Source organism: Microcebus murinus, chromosome 10, assembly GCF_040939455.1.
Source record: "Microcebus murinus isolate Inina chromosome 10, M.murinus_Inina_mat1.0, whole genome shotgun sequence".
NCBI lineage: Eukaryota > Metazoa > Chordata > Mammalia > Primates > Cheirogaleidae > Microcebus > Microcebus murinus.
The window spans coordinates 23,429,566-23,444,405 of NC_134113.1; the positions used below are offsets into that span (position 1 = coordinate 23,429,566).

A 14,840-nucleotide genomic window follows, 5' to 3' on the forward strand; every position below is an offset into this window, starting at 1 on the left:
TTGATCCAGAGCCCCTGTGGCTCTCAATCAGTTAAATTTATAGCTCATCCTCCTTCACTCAGGCCCTTCCCTGACTCACCCTAGACGTGAACCAGCCATCTTTCCTGGTTTCCTCACTACATCTGTCTCTCTCTGAAGGCATCAGAGGAGGAGCTTTATGTCTCCCTGTTACTTCTCATCTGCTTCCCTCCAGGCTCTTCCTTTTCCCATTTGCCCTCTCCATTAGTTTCCTTAAGAAATTAATTTCCCTTGACTTTGTCCTGTAACACAATTCCGACCACCACCTCCTACTTGCTCAAGTCTTCCATTTACCTATACTTAATGTGCTGTGTCAACATGACCATTTTATCCAAAGCTGCACCCTTGAGCAGCACTAAGAACTGTCAGAGGCTTTGCAATTTCAACCTCTCTCTCTCTGCTACCAGTCTCTGAAATCATTCAGCCAAAGCAAAAGATTCAGAGATAACAGCAAAATAACCTACAAGCCGCTCCAATCTGCCCCCTCCCTAACTCCCCAGAGCGGCTGGTGAGGGCACGGTGCCCTCCGTCATGCTTGGGATGGGTCTCTAGGCAATCTGAAAGGGGGAAGGGAGTAATATATTTATTTTCCCACTAGATAAACTCTCCCTCCTCCCCCCACACACATACCTCCTAAAGCATTTTTGTCCTCTTCATTTCAGATCAGTCACATGAATGACTCCAGAACACATTTATAGATAAATCTATCCTAATCATTAATTATGATTCCAATATACCAGTTGTATTGTATTCAAATGTAACTTGTACTTGTGGATTTCAAAGAGTTTCCCCAGATTTAATTAATCCTCAGCTTTGCTACTGAAAAGCATCGCTTCTACCCGGTGTCAGTTTGGGTTTCTGTTTCTTAAGGTCACCTCATTTTTCTTGAAAATGTACATTTATAATTTAACATTGCAGATTTTTCACAGTCCCTATTAAGCAATTATTTTGATTACTTCATTATCTTTCTTTTTTTTCTGGGCTATTTAGGTTGGTGTCTGCCTACCGCCAGCCAAGTGTAATTCCGACATTCTCTCTTACTTCCTTTATTAGCATGATCTGCATTAGCAAGGGATTCATTTTCATTCTGAAGACTGAAAACAATTTCATTATCTGATAAAAATTATCTTCTCATATGCTATAAGCAGCAATACTCCTCATTTATGGTCTCATTAGGCATTTCATCTACCCAATACATCTTCTCAATACTTCTTTCCGGAAGTAATCATCTTGTGGCTCAACTACCAATATCTTGGACTGGGGGGTTCTCCTTTTTGTTTTCCTTCCTTCCTTTCTTCCTTCTTTTGTCTTTTCTGAATGTTGTCACTACATCATCCCCTCTATAAACCCTTATTACTTCCCTTTCTTCCTAAAATATTTTGGTTAGGCTTTATTCTAACATTATCTACATTGTTGTATTATAAATTGTAAGTTTACCTTTCTGTTGCATTCAATATACTATGAGCATCTTAAGGGCTGGGCCACAATCTATGGATCTTTGTTCTGTTTTCAGAGCTGAGACCTGTGTCAAGTACACAGCAATGCTTAAAAATGTCTATTGAATAAATGAAGGATTAAATACACATGCATACTCATTTTTCTTGGAATGTAGTTTCAATTTATTTGAAAATGTATTCTTTCCAAAACACAAGAGAGAGTGGGGAAGCCAAAGCAACGTGACAAGGAAGTAGATCAGCTGGATAAGCTGAAAGGAAGCTAAAGATATATATATATAGAGAGAGATCTGGAAATAACAGGGAAAAAAGTAGTTAAACTGCCCAACTGAGAGCTAAAAAACCTCTGAAGCTGCAGGAGGCCAGCTGGGCAACAGCAAGAACTCAAAGTGATATCTGGAGTATCAGGATAACCAGACGGGGCAGATCCAGCTTTGAACTGGAGCTTCTGTGCGAGCAAGACATCGAACCATAACTATTTCTTTTCACCAAATTTTCAAAGGCTGATGGACATTGCTGAAAAATTCCTCAGTCTGATATCATACTCTTGATTTATTTCTCAATTTTATTCATCCCTGGAGGAGGAAAAAAGAGTGATCAGAACACTACTTCATTTCACCTGTTAAACAAAAACGATGTCCCCGCACTAGGTCCCAAAAGACGAGACCCAACCAGAACAGAGTCACTCACACAGAATGCCACATAATCAGACAGAAACTAAAAAATTAGATCCCAAAACAGACTAGTTTTTCCTGAAAACAGGAGATTCCAGTCTACCTGAGTCAGTGTAAAGAGGAAATCCCCTCTGTTGTAACCTGAGCTAATCTGATATTAAAAGTAACCAAAACTAACCTGACACTAATCAATCAAGGTTTCTTTCCTATTGTTGTGTTTCTTTGTTACCACATTACAAAACCTACTATTCTGCTATTGTCTATTGAGAGCTCTCATTCTACTTTGTAGAATGCAGGCTGTCCCTAATTTATGAATTGCAAATAAAAGCCAAATAGATTTATAACCAAATTTGTTGCAGTTTTGTCTTTTGACATACCATATGCATGCTAGAAATGTAAGGAATGCTGACGCACCACCCTGTGGCACTGGCATCAATTCCATAGGAGTGCCAATGTGCCCCGGCCTGCTGCTTGGAGCTGGACCCATTCTAAGGAAGCGCAGTTCCTCACAGGTTTTGATAACGTTAAGTTTAAAATGCTATTAAACCTCTAAATGGAGATGTCAAGAAGGCAGGTGGCTATAGGAATCTGGAAATAGGGGAGCAGTTTTGGTTGAAACTAAAAATTTGGAAGATTTTGGCACATAAATGGTTATTGGATGAGGTTATCTTGAGTGAGTGTATGTATGGAGAAAAGGGAACATATGCCAGGAAAGATTTTTTTTTTTCCTTAGAACTCTAGTCAGATAATCTTTTAAGTCAGGGGTCAGCAAACCATGGCCCGCAGGTTAAATCTGGTCCACCACCTGTTTTTGTTCAGTTCTTGAGCTGAGAATGGTTTTCTATTTTTATTAATAAATGGTTGGGGGAAAATTCAAAGAAGAATAACATTTCACGATACATGAAAATTACATGAAATTCAAATTGATAAAATATTCTATTGGAATCATGACCATGATTTTTTGTTTGTACACTGTCTATGGCTGCTTTTGCACTGTAATGGCAGAGTTGACTAGTTGCAACAGAGACACAAGGATTAAAATGTTTAGTCCTTTATGGGAACAGTTTGCTGACTCATGGTGTTGTGTGAGAATGTGAGTCCTGGAACTGCAATGGCCATTGCTGCTTCCACGAGGGAAACCATCCTGAAGATATAATAGCATAGGGAAGAGGGCTGCTGAGAAACTTGCTGAGAAATGGATCAGAGCCCATATGTGATTGTGAACCTCTGGACTGAATCAAGTCTGAAGCCCACCTTACCTCTGGCCTTTTCAGTTATGACCCTGTCTCCCCATCTCAAGTAATTTTACCTGCTTCTCTGAAGCAAGGAAGCTAGCCCACATCTATGGCTCATAGAGACCACTTGCTTCAGCAGACTTAACAAAACATCTTCCTAATTAAGGCAACTCTCTTAAAAGGAAATTATTGTACCAGATATTTATAAAATAAACATTTCTTATCACTACATGTAAACACACTTAGGATTATGTTATCTTAATGAATTGATGCTTTTATCGTTAAGTTTTATTTTACTGCTGGAAGTATCCATGTTTTGAAATCAACCTTGATACTAACATAGCCATACCAACTTTCCTATATTCAGTGTTTCTATGATATCCATTTCTCCATCTTTTTATTTTCTACTTGTTGGTGTCTTTCATTTAAAATGCATAAATCTCTTTTACTTGGAAGTTTTAGTCCATTTACATTTAATATAACTAATGATATGGTTAAATGTAAGTCTAGTGTAAGTCATCTACACTAATAAGCTGACTGTTCTCTTCTTTCACACTTTTAAGAAGGCAATCCATTATCATTTGGTCTCCAGTGTTTCTGATGAGAAGTGAGCCTTAATCTTATTGTCCTTTTCCTTAGTACTTTGCAATGTGTCTTTTACTTCTGGATGATTAAAAACAATGTTTTTTCTATCTTTGATTTTTAGAAGTTTGACTATGATTTTCTTGGGTGTGGTTTTATTTTTATTTAATTTTGCTTGGAGTTCATTGAACTTCCTAAATCTGAGGATGGTTAATGCTTTAAATAAAATTTGAAAAAAATTATCCCGTAATTTTTTCAAAATAAAATTGCCCCATTGTCTCTCTCCTTCCTATCTGAAACTTCAATTTCATGTTTTTTAGGACACCTGATATTATCACATAGGTCATCATAGCTCTGCAATTTTTAAAAAATTTTCTTTCAGTGTTCAGTTGGATAATTTCGACTGATCTGTCCACAAGTTTACAGATTTTTGTTTTCCTTCTGTGGTACCTAATTTGCTGTTAAGTTTATTTAATGAATTTTTAATTTCAGATATATCTTTCAGTTCTAGGATTTCCATTTGGTTCTTTTCCTATTTCCATATCCCTCCTGATATTCTCCATATCTTTTCCCATTCTATCAATCCTTTCCAACAGATTATTTTACATGAATACATAGTTATTTTGAAGTCTTCATCTGCTAATTCTAACATCTGGGACTTTGGGGGATCTGTTTGTTTCTTCTCTGGATTGTGAATCCCATTTTCCTGCTCTCTCTCTCTACATATAGTCATTTTTAATTATGTACTGTATGTTGTAGGCAATATGTTGTGAGAGATATGCGATCTTCCTTTGCAGAGCATTGAGTTTTGTTCTAGCATACAGTTAAGTTACTGACAAATCACTTTCATCTAATGGAGGTTTGATAGGGTGGGCTTATTTTTATTTTGCCTTAAGGCCTAATCTCTAGTCCTTGGTCCTGAAATCCTTATTCATAAGATATTACCCTCCCAGGGTTTTAATGAAAAGCACAAAGAACTTAGTCCCTTTTTTACTTAATTGGATTTGAATTCCCAAATGTCTCTTCGTAGCACCAAGCATCTGCTTACAGCTCTGCTTAGTTCTCTTAGCCTTCCAGCTGTGGCCTTCCACTGGATTCTCTGGAGTCTCACCACGCATGCGTGCAGTTTAAGAGCCAGCCAACAATTTGAGGAGAATTTGTACACAGAGTTTCAGGCTCCCCATGCCGTCTCCCTCTTTTCTGGAATATCCCTCCTTAATTTCTAGCTACTCTGACAGAACCACACTCTGACCTCTGAATCTCAGGCCCGATTGTCTCTTCCTGATTGAACTCTATCCCTATGTACTTTGCAAGATAAGGAGTGCCCTCAGAGAAAAAGCTGTTTATGTGTGGATCTCACCAAGTTTGTTTCCATATTTCAAGGATCATGTTTCCTCGAGTTTCTGCCTATTTTTACTAATGCCCAAGGGACTTCCAACGATTATTTTAATTCTGAGTTTATAATTGTTTGCAGTGTTTTCTTGGTCCAGAGTTCAAAATTGCTATTGACAAATGGTAGTTCAATAAAAGGTGCTCTGCTATCACCAGAAGTGAACTCTTATCATTACTATTAAAAAACAAAACAAGAAGGGGCGGAGCAAGATGGCGGACGAATAACACCGCCAGACAGAGGGTCTCTGCAGAAAAGACCGATTCTAGCAGAAACTAGAGGAAAGAAGCAAGAAGACGAGCATACAGCGGACAAGGGCCGGAAGGAGGGGTACCTGAGACCCTGGGAGACTCCACGGGAGGAGGCTGCAGAGGAGAACTGGAGGCTGAGACCACCGGAGCAGCCCGGAGACCAGCGGCAAGGGTAGGTGGATCTGCTGTTTCCCCTCCCCTGCATTCGGGACTGCTGGTGGGCTCCCCAGCGGGTGGAGAGACCTGCGGACATCAGCCCAGAGACTGCCGCCGCCTGCCAACGGTGAGCCTGTAGCAGACGTGGCACCAGGTTCCCAACTTCCTCCGGGCACCTCCGTGTGCACGGAGAGCCTCGCGGCAGGCGCCATATTGCCTCCTCCTCCCCTCCGCCGACCCTACCCGCGGCTGCCCAGAGAGACAATACAGCCACCAGCTGGAGGCACCTCCAGGGAACGGGACCTTCCCGTTTGGGACCCCGCCCGCCCTCCCAGGTGCTGCTGGCACCGTGTTCCCAGGAAAACGGTGCCGACTCAGAGGCTGAGAGACATAGACCCAGCTTGGGCTCCCTGTGGGTGAATTAGGACCGGAAACCCTCTCCCTGGTGGGAATACAGTTTGAACTCTGGGACCCAGAGGTCGGACCTGCAGACCACATCCCCTGCACCGAGGGCTAGTGTTGCCCGGGGCACAGAAGGATTATATGTGAACAGCCTACTGAGGTCTGTGTGCCTCCAGGGGCGGATCGGCGTCCTAGAGGTCTGTGTGCCTCCAGGGGCGGATCGGGCGGAACGGCGTCCCTGGAGGAGGCCGTGTGCCCAACCCAGGTGGCGTTCCTGTGCAGGGAACCTCCCCGCCGGCATCACAGTCCGGGGAGGCCTGGTGGCTTGTGGTCTGGCCTGCTGGCAGAGGCTCAGGAGTAGCTGCGGAGTTGGGGAGGGTGGAAAGAAGCGAGACCTGCTGCAGACTGTGGGTCTCAGACAGCCCCACCCCCACACCCAGACTTTCTGGCTGAGCGGGACCATTCCAGCCCCGCCCTGACAGCAGAGAACAGAACTTTGACCCCTGCTAACGGCCTGAGGGCAGGCTTACCCAACCCAGCTCCGCCCAGAACGAGAGCTGATAACAGGACTCAAAATCAACACCATAGCCTGTTCCTCCAAGCAAACGCCACCTACTGACAGGGACGGCATCTTGCACAGCCTTTCCACGGCACCCACTGACTCAATATACAGGGAGTGGTCCAATTTCACCCACAGGCACCACCTAACGCCTCAGAAACTAAACAAGGTGTGTGAATACCCAAACAATAACCTAAGGAAAGAAACAACAACTGATCGACATGGGAAGAAATCAGCAAAAGAACTCAGGAAATATGAAGAACCAAACGGAAAACACACCCCCAAGGAGGAGCACCAGCCCCCTAGAAACGGACACCGACCAAAATCAGGCAACCAATATGACAGAAAAGGAATTTCATATGTGGATCATAAGAACACTCACCCAGCTGCAACAACAACTCAATAACCAACACCAAGAAAACACAAAAAACCTCCAAGAAATGGAACAAAGGTTCAACAAAGAGATTGACACAGTGAAGAAAACTTTAACCGAAGTCCTGGAGATGAAGAATCAACTCAGAGAACTACAAAATACTGTGGAAAGTCTCAAGAACAGGGTAGATCAAGCAGAAGAAAGAATCTCAGAGCTTGAAGATAACACCTTCCAATTAAATAAATCAGTCACAGAAATACAGCAGAGAAACAAGAGAAAAGACCAAAGTCTACAAGAGCTGTGGGATTATGTGAAAAAACCCAACGTGAGGGTCATAGGTTTAGCCGAAGGGGAGGAAGACAACACTCAAGGGCTGGACAAGCTTTTTGAAGATATAATAGAGGAAAATTTCCCAGGCCTTGTTCAAAATCTCGATATACAAGTTCAAGAAGCCCAGAGGACCCCTGGGAGATTCAATGCAAACAGGAAGACGTCACGTCATGCAGTCATCAGACTGACCAAAGTATCAACTAAAGAGGCCCTTCTAAGAGCTGTAAGACAAAAGAAGCAAGTGACATACAAGGGAAAGCCAATTCGAATAACATCAGACTTCTCTAATGAGACTTTACAAGCAAGGAGAGACTGGGGCCCCATTCTCACTCTTTTGAAACAAAACAATGCCCAGCCTAGAATATTATTCCCTGCAAAACTAAGCTTCGTATATGAAGGAGAAATAAAAACATTCGCAGACAAGCAAAGGCTCAGAGAATTCACCAAGACAAGACCAGCCCTACAAGAAGTACTTAAAACAGCGTTATGCACGGAACATCACAATAATAATCCACGGATATAAAAACAACCAAAACCCAAAGATATTAAAGGCCAGATATTACAATGGCTCAAGACAGAAAGCATAGCAACAACATCCAACCCAACAGAATGATCAGTAATCTACCTTACCTATCAGTTCTCTCAATAAATGTGAATGGCTTAAACTCTCCACTCAAGAGACATAGGCTGGCTGAATGGATAAGAAAATACAGGCCAAGTATATGCTGTCTTCAGGAAACACATTTAACCTGCAAGGATGCACATAGACTAAAAATAAAAGGGTGGAGATCAATATTCCAAGCAAATAGAAGCCAAAAGAAGGCTGGTGTGGCAGTTCTAATTTCAGACGATTTAGTTTTTAAACCAACAAAAGTAGTAAAAGACAAAGAGGGTCATTATATAATGGTGAAGGGCACAGTCCAACAAGAAGAGATAACAATTTTAAATATATATGCACCTAACTTAGGTGCACCCAGATTCATAAAGCAAACCTTACTGGAGCTAAGCAAATGGATTAATAGCAACTCCGTAATCGCCGGGGATTTCAACACCCCACTGACGGCACGAGACAGATCCTCCAAACAGAAAATTAATAAAGAAATAATGGACTTAAACAAAACTCTAGAACAATTGGGTCTGACAGACATCTACAGAACATTCTACCCAAAATCCACTGAATATACGTTCTTCTCATCAGCTCACGGGACATTCTCTAAGATTGACCATATCCTAGGACACAAAGAAAATCTCAAGAAATTTAAAAAAATAGAAATCATACCATGTACCTTCTCAGATCACAATGGAATAAAACTAGAAATCAACCCTAACAGAAACTCACATTTCTACACAAAAACGTGGAAATTAAACAACCTCCTACTAAATGATTACTTCGTAAATGAAGAAATCAAGACGGAAATAAAAAAACTTCTATGAAGAAAACGACAATGGAGAGACAAGTTATCAACTCCTCTGGGACACAGCTAAAGCAGTTCTGAGAGGAAAGTTTATCTCCATAAATGCCTATAACCAAAAGGCAAGAAGATCACAAATAGACAATCTAATGAAACGACTCAAAGAGCTGGAAAAAGAAGAACAGACCAACCCCAAACCCAGCAGAAGAAGTGAAATCAACAAGATCAAATCAGAACTAAACGAAATTGAAAACAGGAAAGCTATTCAGGAGATTAATAAAACAAAAAGTTGGTTCTTTGAAAAAATAAACAAGATTGACACGCCGTTGGCTAAGCTAACGAAAAGCAGAAAAGAGAAATCTCTAATAAGCTCCATCAGGAATAAAAAAGGAGATATCACAACTGATCCCAAAGAGATACAAGATACAATTTATGAATACTACAAAAATCTTTATGCACACAAACTGGAAAATGTGGAGGAAATGGACAAATTTCTAGAAACACACAGCCTCCCTAGGCTCAACCAGGAAGAAATAGATTCCCTGAACAGACCAATCTCAACAGCTGAAATAGAAATAGCAATTAAAAATCTCCCTAAAAAGAAAAGTCCCGGTCCAGATGGCTTCACACCTGAATTTTACCATACTTACAAAGAAGAACTAGTACCTATCTTGCAGAAACTATTCCACAACATCGAGAAGAACGGAAACCTCCCCGACACCTTTTATGAAGCGAATATTACTCTGATACCAAAACCAGGAAAGGATGCAACAAAAAAAGAAAACTACAGACCAATATCCCTAATGAATATAGATGCAAAAATTTTCAACAAAATCTTAGCTAACCGAATACAGACACTTATCAAAAAAATAATCCACCACGACCAAGTGGGCTTCATCCCAGGGAAGCAGGGATGGTTCAACATACGTAAATCTATAAATGCAATTCACCACATAAACAGAAGCAAAAACAAAGACCACATGATCCTTTCAATAGATGCAGAAAAAGCTTTTGACAAAATTCAACACCCTTTCATGATACGAACACTTAAGAAAATAGGCATAGAAGGGACATACCTAAAAATGATACAAGCCATATATGACAGACCCATAGCCAACATCATACTGAATGGGGAAAGATTGAAATCATTCCCACTTAGAACTGGAACCAGACAAGGCTGCCCACTATCTCCACTTCTGTTCAACATAGTGCTGGAAGTCTTGGCTACAGCAATCAGACAAGAAAATGGAATCAAAGGTATCCAAATAGGGGCAGAAGAGATCAAACTTTCACTGTTTGCTGATGATATGATATTGTATCTAGAAAACCCCAAGGATTCAACCAAGAAACTCCTGGAACTGATCAATGAATTTAGTAAAGTCTCAGGATACAAAATTAATACACAGAAATCAGAGGCATTCATATACGCCAACAACAATCTAATTGAGAACCAAATCAAAGACTCAATTCCCTTCACAATAGCAACAAAGAAATTAAAGTACCTAGGAATATATTTAACCAAAGAGGTAAAAGACCTCTACAGGGAGAACTATGAAACACTGAGAGGAAATAGCAGAGGATGTAAACAGATGGAAATCCATACCATGCTCGTGGATCGGCAGACTCAATATCATCAAAATGTCTATACTACCCAAACTGATCTACAGATTCAATGCAATACCTATTAAAATCCCATCAGCATTCTTCACAGATATAGAAAAAATAATTTTACGCTTCGTATGGAACCAAAGAAGACCCCGAATATCAAGAGCAATTCTAGGCAACAAAAACAAAATGGGAGGCATTAATATGCCAGATATCAAACTATACTACAAAGCTGTAGTAATTAAAACAATATGGTATTGGCACAAAAACAGGAATATTGACCAGTGGAACAGATGTGAGAATCCTGATATAAAACCATCCTCATATAGCCATCTCATCTTTGACAAAGCAGACAAAAACATACGCTGGGGAAAAGAATCCCTCTTCAATAAATGGTGCTGGGAAAACTGGATAGCCACCTGTAGAAGGCTAAAACAGGACCCACACCTTTCACCTCTCACAAAAACCAACTCACGCTGGATAACAGACTTAAACCTAAGATATGAAACTATTAGAACTCTAGAGGAAAAAGTTGGAAACACTCTCCTAGACATTGGCCTGGGCAAAGAGTTTATGAAGAAGTCCCCAAAGGCAATCACAGCAGCAACAAAAATAAATAAATGGGACATGATCAAACTACAAAGCTTCTGCACAGCCAAAGAAATAGTCATGAAAGTAAACAGACAGCCTACAGAATGGGAGAAAATTTTTGCATCCTATGCATCCGATAAGGGACTGATAACTAGAATATACTTAGAACTCACGAAAATTAGGAAGAAAAAATCAAATAACCCCATTAAAAAGTGGGCAAAGGACTTGAACAGAAATTTTTCTAAAGAAGACAGAAGAATGGCCAACAAACATATGAAGAAATGCTCAACATCTCTAATCATCAGGGAAATGCAAATCAAAACCACAATGAGATATCACTTAACCCCAGTGAGAATGGCCTTTATCAAAAAATCTCCAAACAATAAATGCTGGCGTGGTTGCGGAGAGAGAGGAACACTCCTACACTGCTGGTGGGACTGCACACTAGTTCAACCTCTGTGGAAAGCAATATGGAGATACCTTAAAGCGATCCAAGTGAATCTACCGTTTGATCCAGCAATCCCATTGCTGGGCATCTACCCAAATGATCCAGTGACACTCTACAAAAAAGACACCTGCACTCGAATGTTTATAGCAGCACAATTCATAATTGCAAGGCTGTGGAAACAGCCCAAGTGCCCATCAATCAAAGAATGGATTAATAAAATGTGGTATATGTACACCATGGAGTACTATTCAGCTCTAAGAAACAATGGTGATATAGCACACCTTATATTTTCCTGGTTAGAGCTGGAACCCATACTACTAAGTGAAGTATCCCAAGAATGGAAAAACAAGCACCAGATATATTCTCCAGCAAACTGGTATTAACTGAGTAGCACCTAAGTAGACACATAGGTGCTACAGTAATAGGGTAATGGGCAGGTGGGAGGGGGGAGGGGGGCGGGTATATACATACATAGTGAGTGAGATGTGCACCATCTGGGGGATGGTCATGATGGAGACTCAGACTTTTGGGGGGAGGGGGGGAATGGGCATTTATTGAAACCTTAAAATCTGTACCCCCATAATATGCCAAAATAAAAAAAAAAAATGTAACAAAAAAAAAAAAGATGCAACAAAATAATCACAAAGATAAAGAAAATAAATAAATGGCTAATATGCAAAAAAAAAAAAAAAAACAAACAAAACAAAAGAAAACAACCTCTGCTTCTTCTAGACAGAAATGAACTTCCCTGGAAGGCATATATAATAGCATGAGAATGTAATAATGGTAAGAGCTAACTTAGTTATTGAGTATCCGGGACATGCCCGACACAGTTCTAGGTGCTTTACCTACCCCAAATTTATATATTAGAAAATGGAAGTGCAGGGAAGTTGAGAGACTTGCCCAAGTTCATGTAGGTGGTAAATAGGAAAGCCGGGACCCCAACACAGACTGTCTGATGTCATAGCTGGCTCTCTGAACCACTATGCTATGCTGCTATTTAAGCACAGCCTGGTTGTACCTTGGTGGAGACAGTTTAGAAGGGATTTAAGCTTGTAGTGGAGAACCAAATTGATTAGCATTTATGGTTCCTTTAAATTTACGAATCTATTATCTTATAAAATTATAATCCAAAATCAGCTAAACATATTAATACTTATGTCAGAAAAATTATTTGTCCTCAATCAGAAATCTAGAAAATGTACACATAGAATAGTATTTCCATTTGCACTCAGCTTCTGCAGAATCATTTCTCTTTTTTTCTACTTTAGAATTTGATTTTTAGCACCCCAAGCAGAACTATATATTTGTTGCCTGGATTGCTGAAGCACTCGTATGTTGTGCTCATTCTGAATGCAGTGTCGAGATTCATAAACTAGCTTACTCCAAGCAGCTCAAAGCAGCAGCCTTTGAAGTCTTGAAAAATAACCATTTTGGTGTGTTTTTCTACACCACCTCAAATATGTTTGAAAAAGTATTTTTAACTAGTGAAGTTGTTCTAAGAAAAAAATCCACAATGAAGTGTTTTTCCTCATACAAAAATTAAAGCATTTTTAAGATCAAGAAAAACATTCCTTTCCTTGATATCCCAGGCTTGCTACATGCTCCCTAAATTGTTTTAAACTAAATTAATCAGAAATAAATATTGTTTTGCAAAAATAAAATAAATGACAAATTCTTGAAAGAAAAGCCTACAATCCTTGAAGTGACCTGTAAAATGTGTTGCATTTTACTGTAGGCTGCTATTGAAGTACGTTTATCTATAATGTGTTATCATGAGAACTCACAGGGAAAACTATTTTCTGAAATTAATTCCAGGATTAGGAATACCGGTGCACTTCCTAAGTATGAGGTCTGTATTTCCTTACAACACTGTTGATCTTGTAAAGCACTGTATTTACTTGTCAAAAGTGCTGCAGGAAAGCATGCAACCAAGTCTCTGGCTGACCCATAGTGAATGGGAAGGATGTAATGGCATCTTAAAAAAAAAAAAACGGACTCAACTCTTAGTTCCATCTTAGTTTTCCATCGTTGTTTGCTTTGCCTAATTTTTACTGTCTTGTTTAATTAACCTTACCTTGTATTGAATGCATACTTATAAACTACCTTAAATTTCTTTTGAGCAAGTCTGAATAAAAATAACGAAATGGTCTAGATTTGACTACCACAATTTTAAAAGTAAGAATCATTGAACCATAAATTACAATTGAGAGGCAAATGAGAATCTGAAAAAAATTCACGAAATATACAAAGAGAGTTTATATCCTTGATATTCAAGGATCTTGGAAATATCAAGAAAAAATGAATATATAAGTTTAAAAAATTGAGCAAAGATCCTGAAGAGGCATGAAAATAGAAAAAAAAATGTAATGGACCAATAAACAATGTGCATAATATTCAGCCTTGGTAGTAAAGAAAAAAAAATCTAAATTTAATGAGAAACTTCTCTACACAATGGGAACATAAGTTCGTTTCCCTGAAATCTACATACCTTGGTCCCTGACCTCAAGGAGGGGACACAGATATCCAAATAAGCATGTGCAAAATACAGTGAGTATGATAAGAACATGTGTGTGCTACGGGGAGGAGCCAGTGAGGAGGTGGTTAGGGCAGGCTCCATAGTAGAGGAGATGTCTGGGCTCAGTCTGGAATGAAGAGCTGGGGCCATTAGATGTGAGTTGTTTTTTTTTAATTGAAAAATGAGAATTTATTTATCATGTACAAACACTACACTTATGGAATAGCTGAATTAAGCTAATTAAAAACATATGCATTTTCTCGCATACTTACTTTTTTTGTGGTTAGAATACTTAAGATCTACTCTTTTAGCAGTTTTCCAGAGTGTAATACATTGTTAACTATAGTCACCATGTTGTGTAAAAGATCTCTTGGACTTATTTCTTCTGTCTAATGGAAATTTTGTATCCTTTGGCCAACATCTCCCCAACACTCCCTCCTCCAGGCCCTGGTACCCACCATTCTGCTCTGTGCTTCTATGGGTTCAACTTTTTTAGATTCTACATAGAAGTGAGATCATGCAGTATTTTTCTTTTGTGCCTGGCTTATTTCACTTAGCATAATGTCTTCCAAGTTCATCTATGTTGTGGCAAATGACAGGATTTCCTTCTTTTTAAACACTAAATGACATTCCTCTGTGTGTGTGTGTGTGTGTACTTTCTTCATTCATCCATTGATGGACACTTAGGTTGATTCCATATGTTGACTATTGTGAATAATGCTGTAATGAACACAGAAGTGCAGGTATCTCTTTGACATACTGATTCCATTTCCTTTGGATATAGATCCAGTAGTGGGATTGCTGGATCAGATGTGGGATTTTTGAAGGAAGGGATTGCCTAA

General features: G+C 39.7%; 1 protein-coding gene across 3 annotated transcripts in view; it reads right to left on the reverse strand.

The window, feature by feature from the left end:
* Window positions 1-1,624: 1,624 nt before the first annotated feature.
* Window positions 1,625-14,840, reverse strand: part of CFAP54 (cilia and flagella associated protein 54) — a 303,509-nt gene continuing 290,293 nt past the window's right edge. For all 3 annotated transcript variants that reach the window (XM_020287907.2, XM_076007090.1, XM_012775331.3), the window contains one exon: window positions 1,625-2,047. The gene's annotated coding sequence lies outside the window, so the exon portion shown is untranslated. The remainder of the gene's footprint in view (window positions 2,048-14,840) is intronic.